The 8,920-nt window shown below is 47.9% G+C and overlaps 1 protein-coding gene across 1 annotated transcript in view; it reads left to right on the top strand.

Annotated features, from left to right (window-relative positions):
• Window positions 1-8,920, top strand: part of LOC143814408 (immunoglobulin lambda-1 light chain-like) — a 944,139-nt gene that overhangs the window by 442,789 nt on the left and 492,430 nt on the right. The gene's annotated exons all lie outside the window — the stretch shown is intronic.

Genomic DNA, 8,920 nt, shown 5'->3' with positions numbered 1-8,920 from the left:
AAAAATGGGCTGAAAATCTCGGCTTATACTCTAGTATATACGGTAGTTTGTATTGTGTAATGTGATGACAGATCTGCTTAAAAGTAGTTGTATCAACTTTTTTTGGCTAAAATTGCAAAGTACTTGTGCAGCGCCCCAGAGTCCTGGTCATTGCAGTAATGTCATTCTTCCACCAGAAGGAGTGATATTACGTCTGAAGGCAATAAAGGAGATCCTCTGTCCAGGTATCACAACCGCACACAACACACTTCACACTCCAGCCACCAGGGGGAGCATGTCATGATTCTCAATGGCGAGAGAACATAGCCCAGCATATATGAGAACTAGCTCTTGGAAGATGGAAACTATACTGACCATGAACTAAACCTGCCGCACAACTAGAAGTGGCCGGGTAGCATGCCTACGTTTTTTTATCCCTAGATGCCCAGCGCCAGCCGGAGAACTACCTAATCCTAGCAGAGGAAAAGACAGTCCTGGCTCACCTCTAGAGAAATTTTCCCAAAAGGCAGACAGAGGCCCCCACATATATTGGCGGTGATTTAAGATGAAATGACAAACGTAGTATGAAAATAGGTTTAGCAAAATCGAGGTCCGCTTACTAGATAGCATGAAGACAGAAAGGGCACTTTCATGGTCAGCAGAAAACCCTATCAAAACACCATCCAGAAATTACTTTAAGACTCTAGCATTAACTCATAACACCAGAGTGGCAATTTCCGCTCACAAGAGCTTTCCAGACACAGTAACGAAACAGCAGCTGTGAACAGGAACAAAATGCAAAAACACACAAGGACAAAAGTCCAACTTAGCTGGGAGTTGTCTAGTAGCAGGAACATGCACAGAAAGGCTACTGATTACATTGTTGACCGGCATGAAACTGACAGAGGAGCAAGGTTATATAGCGACTCCCACATCCTGATAGGAGCAGGTGAACAGAGGGGATGATGCACACAAGTTAAATTCCACAAGTGGCCACCGGGGGAGCCCAGAATCCAATTTCACAACAGTACCCCCCCTCAAGGAGGGGGCACCGAACCCTCACCAGAACCACCAGGGCGATCAGGATGAGCCCTATGAAAGGCACGGACAAGATCGGAGGCATGAACATCAGAGGCAGTGACCCAAGAATTATCCACCTGACCGTATCCCTTCCATTTGACCAGATACTGGAGTTTCCGTCTGGAAACACGAGAGTCCAAGATCTTTTCCACAACGTACTCCAACTCACCCTCAACCAACACCGGAGCAGGAGGCTCAACGGAAGGCACAGCTGGTACCTCATACCTGCGCAACAATGACCGATGAAAAACATTATGAATCGAAAAGGATGCAGGGAGGTCCAAACGGAAGGACACAGGGTTAAGAATCTCCAATATCTTGTACGGGCCGATGAACCGAGGCTTAAACTTAGGAGAAGAAACCCTCATAGGGACAAAACGAGAAGACAACCACACCAAGTCCCCAACACAAAGCCGAGGACCAACACGACGACGGCGGTTGGCAAAAAGCTGAGTCTTCTCCTGGGACAACTTCAAATTGTCCACCACCTGCCCCCAAATCTGATGCAACCTCTCCACCACAGCATCCACTCCAGGACAATCCGAAGATTCCACTTGACCGGAGGAAAATCGAGGATGAAACCCCGAATTACAGAAAAACGGGGACACCAAGGTGGCAGAGCTGGCCCGATTATTGAGGGCGAACTCCGCCAAAGGCAAAAAAGCAACCCAATCATCCTGATCCGCAGACACAAAACACCTCAAATATGTCTCCAAGGTCTGATTAGTCCGCTCGGTCTGGCCATTAGTCTGAGGATGGAAAGCAGTCGAAAAAGACAAATCTATGCCCATCCTAGCACAGAATGCCCGCCAAAATCTAGACACGAATTGGGTCCCTCTGTCAGAAACGATATTCTCCGGAATACCATGCAAACGAACAACATTTTGAAAAAACAGAGGAACCAACTCGGAAGAAGAAGGCAACTTAGGCAAGGGAACCAGATGGACCATCTTAGAGAAACGGTCACACACCACCCAGATGACAGACATCTTCTGAGAAACAGGCAGATCCGAAATAAAATCCATCGAGATGTGCGTCCAAGGCCTCTTCGGGATAGGCAAGGGTAACAACAATCCACTAGCCCAAGAACAACAAGGCTTGGCCCGAGCACAAACGTCACAAGACTGCACAAAGCCTCGCACATCTCGTGACAGGGAAGGCCACCAGAAGGACCTTGCCACCAAATCCCTGGTACCAAAGATTCCAGGATGACCTGCCAACGCAGAAGAATGAACCTCAGAGATGACTCTACTGGTCCAATCATCAGGAACAAACAGTCTACCAGGTGGGCAACGATCAGGTCTATCCGCCTGAAACTCCTGCAAGGCCCGCCGCAGGTCTGGAGAAACGGCAGACAATATCACTCCATCTTTAAGGATACCTGTGGGCTCAGAATTACCAGGGGAGTCAGGCTCAAAACTCCTAGAAAGGGCATCCGCCTTAACATTCTTAGAACCCGGTAGGTAAGACACCACAAAATTAAACCGAGAGAAAAACAACGACCAGCGCGCTTGTCTAGGATTCAGGCGCCTGGCAGACTCAAGGTAAATTAAATTTTTGTGGTCAGTCAATACCACCACCTGATGTCTGGCCCCCTCAAGCCAGTGACGCCACTCCTCAAAAGCCCACTTCATGGCCAAAAGCTCCCGATTCCCAATATCATAATTCCGCTCGGCGGGCGAAAATTTACGGGAAAAAAAAGCACAAGGTCTCATCACGGAGCAGTCGGAACTTCTCTGCGACAACACCGCCCCAGCTCCGATTTCAGAAGCGTCGACCTCAACCTGAAAAGGAAGAGCAACATCAGGCTGACGCAACACTGGGGCGGAAGAAAAGCGGCGCTTGAGCTCACGAAAGGCCTCCACAGCATCAGGGGACCAATCAGCAACATCAGCACCCTTCTTAGTCAAATCAGTCAATGGTTTTACAACATCAGAAAAACCAGCAATAAATCGACGATAAAAGTTAGCAAAGCCCAAAAATTTCTGAAGACTCTTAAGAGAAGAGGGTTGCGTCCAATCACCAATAGCCTGAACCTTGACAGGATCCATCTCGATGGAAGAGGGGGAAAAAATGTATCCCAAGAAGGAAATCTTCTGAACCCCAAAAACACACTTAGAACCCTTCACACACAAGGAATTAGACCGCAAAACCTGAAAAACCCTCCTGACCTGCTGGACATGAGAGTCCCAGTCATCCGAAAAAATCAGAATATCATCCAGATACACAATCATAAATTTATCCAAATAATCGCGGAAAATGTCATGCATAAAGGACTGGAAGACTGAAGGGGCATTTGAAAGACCAAAAGGCATCACCAAATACTCAAAATGGCCCTCGGGCGTATTAAATGCGGTTTTCCACTCATCCCCCTGCTTGATTCGCACCAAATTATACGCCCCACGGAGATCAATCTTAGAGAACCACTTGGCCCCCTTTATGCGAGCAAACAAATCAGTAAGCAGTGGTAACGGATATTGATATTTAACCGTGATTTTATTCAAAAGTCGATAATCAATACACGGCCTCAAAGAGCCGTCTTTCTTAGACACAAAGAAAAAACCGGCTCCTAAGGGAGATGACGAAGGACGAATATGTCCCTTTTCCAAGGACTCCTTTATATATTCTCGCATAGCAGCGTGTTCAGGCACAGACAGATTAAATAAACGACCCTTAGGGTATTTACTACCCGGGATCAAGTCTATGGCACAATCGCACTCCCGGTGCGGAGGTAGTGAACCAACCTTGGGTTCTTCAAAAACGTCACGAAAGTCAGACAAGAATTCAGGAATCTCAGAGGGAATAGATGATGAAATGGAAACCAAAGGTACGTCCCCATGAGTTCCTTTACATCCCCAGCTTAACACAGACATAGCTCTCCAGTCGAGGACTGGGTTATGAGATTGCAGCCATGGCAATCCCAGCACCAAAACATCATGTAGATTATACAGCACCAGAAAGCGAATAACCTCCTGGTGATCCGGATTAACACGCATAGTCACTTGTGTCCAGTATTGTGGTTTATTACTAGCCAATGGGGTGGAGTCAATCCCTTTCAGAGGTATCGGAGCCTCCAATGGCTCCAAATCATACCCACAGCGTTTGGCAAAGGACCAATCCATAAGACTCAAAGCAGCGCCAGAGTCGACATAGGCGTCCGCGGTAATAGATGACAAAGAACAAATCAGGGTCACAGATAGAATAAACTTAGACTGTAAAGTGCTAATTGAAACAGACTTGTCAGGCTTCTTAGTACGCTTAAAGCATGCTGATATAACATGAGTTGAATCACCACAATAGAAGCACAACCCATTTTTTCGTCTAAAATTCTGCCGCTCGCTTCTGGACAGAATTCTATCACATTGCATATTTTCTGGCGTTTTCTCAGTAGACACCGCCAAATGGTGCACAGGTTTGCGCTCCCGCAGACGCCTATCGATCTGAATAGCCATCATCATGGACTCATTCAGACTCGCAGGCACAGGGAACCCCACCATAACATCCTTAATGGCATCAGAGAGACCTTCTCTGAAAATCGCCGCCAGGGCGCACTCATTCCACTGAGTAAGCACAGACCATTTGCGGAATTTTTGGCAGTATATTTCAGCTTCATCTTGCCCCTGAGACAAGGACATCAAGGCCTTTTCCGCCTGAAGCTCTAAATGAGGTTCCTCATAAAGCAACCCCAAGGCCAGAAAAAACGCATCCACATTGAGCAACGCAGGATCCCCTGGTGCCAATGCAAAAGCCCAGTCTTGAGGGTCGCCCCGGAGCAAGGAAATTACAATCCTGACCTGCTGTGCAGGGTCTCCGGCAGAGCGAGACTTCAGGGACAAAAACAATTTGCAATTATTTTTAAAATTTTGAAAGTGAGATCTATTCCCCGAGAAGAATTCAGGCAAAGGAATTCTAGGCTCAGACATAGGTGCATGAACAACAAAATCTTGCAAATTTTGTACCTTTGTGGCGAGATTATTCAAACCTGTAGCTACACTCTGAAGATCCATTTGAAACAGGTGAACACAGAGCCATTCAAGGATTAGAAGGAGAGGAAGAGAGGAAGGCTGCAGTATAGGCAGACTAGCAAGTGATTCAATTAAGAGCACACTCAGAACTAGAGGGAAAAAAAAAAAAAAAAAAAATTGTAGCAGACTTCTTTTTTCTCTCCTTTCTCAGCCAGTAATTTAACCCTTTTTTGGGCCGGTCAAACTGTCATGATTCTCAATGGCGAGAGAACATAGCCCAGCATATATGAGAACTAGCTCTTGGAAGATGGAAACTATACTGACCATGAACTAAACCTGCCGCACAACTAGAAGTGGCCGGGTAGCATGCCTACGTTTTTTTATCCCTAGATGCCCAGCGCCAGCCGGAGAACTACCTAATCCTAGCAGAGGAAAAGACAGTCCTGGCTCACCTCTAGAGAAATTTTCCCAAAAGGCAGACAGAGGCCCCCACATATATTGGCGGTGATTTAAGATGAAATGACAAACGTAGTATGAAAATAGGTTTAGCAAAATCGAGGTCCGCTTACTAGATAGCATGAAGACAGAAAGGGTACTTTCATGGTCAGCAGAAAACCCTATCAAAACACCATCCAGAAATTACTTTAAGACTCTAGCATTAACTCATAACACCAGAGTGGCAATTTCCGCTCACAAGAGCTTTCCAGACACAGTAACGAAACAGCAGCTGTGAACAGGAACAAAATGCAAAAACACACAAGGACAAAAGTCCAACTTAGCTGGGAGTTGTCTAGTAGCAGGAACATGCACAGAAAGGCTACTGATTACATTGTTGACCGGCATGAAACTGACAGAGGAGCAAGGTTATATAGCGACTCCCACATCCTGATAGGAGCAGGTGAACAGAGGGGATGATGCACACAAGTTAAATTCCACAAGTGGCCACCGGGGGAGCCCAGAATCCAATTTCACAACAGGAGCATAGGTTCTATTTACTAGGCCACTCCTCACAGTTAGGTAAAACTGGTAGTTGGAGGGAAAGTTAGAGAGTTCCTGGCTGGGGACCGAGACAGAAAGGTCTCCAGCACAAGCTGGCTGGAGGGAGTTCCAGTCAGATCCAGACTGAGGTCTGAGGAGGACGAGGGTCCACGGAGCTGCGCCTGCCCCACGTGCGGCAGCATCCTAAGGAAGAGATATAGAAGAGAAGTGTATTGCAGTGAGTGAGAAACGAAGTCATAGCAAAAGGAGAGGAAACCAGAAGGAGTTCTGTCCTGTGAGAGGCTGCCTCTGTCACGGGAGACGTAGGCAGGAAAGAGCTAATAACCCGGGCCCCTGCGATTTCCCTCAGACTAGGGAAACCCTGACTGACCCTCTCCCAGAGTTTACACTGATGGTGTGCATGTCTGGGCCTCCACCCTCACCCTATCTCCTGTTTCAACCCTAGGCTGAAACCACAACCCACCACCCAGTGAAGAGTCCACACTCCAATACCCACAGTTAGCACAGACAATGATAACGGAAAAATAAGCACCACACCGCAGTCACTCAGGGATACACTATAAATGCAAAGGGCAAAACAAATACAAATATAGGAAGGAGTAAATAAAACAAAGGGAAAGACACCACCAGCAACGATACTCCAACTACTAGCTCACCACTCCAGACCGAGATAACCATGCACAAGACAGAAGCTATAATCGGCGACGCCCAATGTTCAGGAGAACTATTTAAAGGCAGTGGGCATGGCCCAGCTTTCAATCCGAGCACCAGGTAATTTAACCCTGGACCAGCTAGATAAAATTTAGCCGACGCCAATGAGCGCATAGTGGTCAAAAGCGGAATTACCGCTGTCTGTCGGACGACCTGGTCTGAACAGCGTCCGACATGACAGCCTCCTTCTGAAGCGCAGGAATACCGGTGACCAGAATAGCGAGGGAGTAAGGATCTCTATGCTTTACTTCAGAGACTGGCAGGACAGTTCATTCTACGTTGGCTGCCCGACCTTTATACACAGGAGACACGGTGGCAACTTGTGGGGGCCAGGGCATCTCTAGGGTCCCTATAAAAAGCCTCAGGCCACCAGTCATACGTGTTTTGTTCTATCCGACCACGGGGAACAGTGAGAGGAGTAATAACAGTGAGAACCTTATTGGAGCTTATGCAAGAAAGGACCTACTGTGTTACTGTGCGCATAGGAAGGCTATTGAATTCCACCTAGATAAGGGGACTTTGGATTTGCCTTTGGACCGGCCGGACTCTGCCTACCCTGTGATCCAGTGCCCTGGACTGAGGACACAGAAGCCTTCAGTAAAGGTAAAGAGACTGCAACCTTGTGTCCTCGTTATTCATTGCGCCTCACACCCTCCACCATCTACACTCTGGGAAGCCCTGGGGATACACTTCACCTGTGGGAAGGTATACCATCAAGCTGCCACCAGTCATACGTGTTTGGTCAAAAGCGGAATTACCGCTGTCTGTCGAATGACCTGGTCTGAACAGCGTCCGACATGACAGTACCCCGCCTTCTACGAGGGACCCCAGGGCCCTCACGGCTTATAGGACCCAGCTTGTCCGGATGGCGGCGGTGAAAAAACCTGACCAGCCGATCCGCATGAACGTCCGAGGCTGGTACCCAGGACCTCTCCTCAGGCCCATAACCACGCCAGTGTACCAAGTACTGTAAAGTGCGGTGCACTACACGAGAGTCAACCACCTTGGAGACTTCAAATTCCAAATTACCATCCACCAAGACTGGAGGTGGCATAGGCGCCGCATCCACCGAACCCACCACCTTCTTTAAAAGAGACCTGTGGAACACGTTGTGTATCTTATACACCGTAGGAAGCTCCAACCGGTACGCTACTGGGTTAATGACGGCGGTGACCCTAAATGGACCAATAAACCGTGGACCCAATTTAAGGGATGGTATCTTGAGTCTTATGTTTTTTGTGGATAACCACACCCAGTCATCCACACTCAGGTCCGGACCTGGCACACGCCTACTGTCAGCCACACGTTTGTATCTAGCACCCACACTCAACAGGCATTGTTTAACTCTCCTCCAGACTGATGACAATTGTGCTCCTAACTGGTCTTCCTCCGGAATGCCGGAAGAGCCCCTCTGACTCAAAGTACAAAATTGAGGATGTAGCCCATAAACACAAAAAAACGGAGATTCCCCAGACGACTCCTGGCGGTGATTATTGATGGCAAACTCAGCCAAAGGAAGGAACATCGACCACTCCTCCTGGTTATCAGAAACAAAGCAGCGTAAATACTGCTCCAAATTTTGATTCATCCGCTCGGTCTGACCATTTGACTGAGGATGAAACGCCAAAGAATGAGACAACTTGATCCCCAGCCGTGAACAAAATGCTTTCCAAAATTTTGCCACAAACTGAGACCCCCTATCAGAAACGATGTCAGACGGAACCCCATGAAGTCTGACCACTTCCTGCCAAATACCTGAGCCAGAGTCTTAGCGTTAGGCAAGGAAGGCAAAGACACAAAGTGCGACATTTTTGAGAACCGATCAACAATCACCAAGATGACCGTGTTCCCAGCTGAGGAGGGCAAGTCAGTGATAAAATCCATGGAGATTTCCGTCCATGGCTTACTAGGTACCTCGAGAGGAAGTAGTGTGCCAACAGGACGGGAGCGGGGCGTCTTAGTCATAGCGCACGTGGGGCAAGCTGACACGTATGAGACCATGTTCTGTCAGATCTTGGGCCACCAAAACCGACGTGATACAAACTCCAAGGTACCCCTAACCCCTGGATGGCCAGCCAGGACAGCATCATGATGCTCCGCCAAAACCTTTAAGCGGAGATGAAGCGGTACAAATGTTTTGTTGACAGGAAGCTCAGATGGTACCTCCTCCTGGGCCTCGACAATGT

Source organism: Ranitomeya variabilis, chromosome 1 (genome assembly GCF_051348905.1).
Source record: "Ranitomeya variabilis isolate aRanVar5 chromosome 1, aRanVar5.hap1, whole genome shotgun sequence".
In the NCBI taxonomy this organism is placed as follows: domain Eukaryota; kingdom Metazoa; phylum Chordata; class Amphibia; order Anura; family Dendrobatidae; genus Ranitomeya; species Ranitomeya variabilis.
This window is presented reverse-complemented; position numbering and strand designations above follow the sequence as displayed.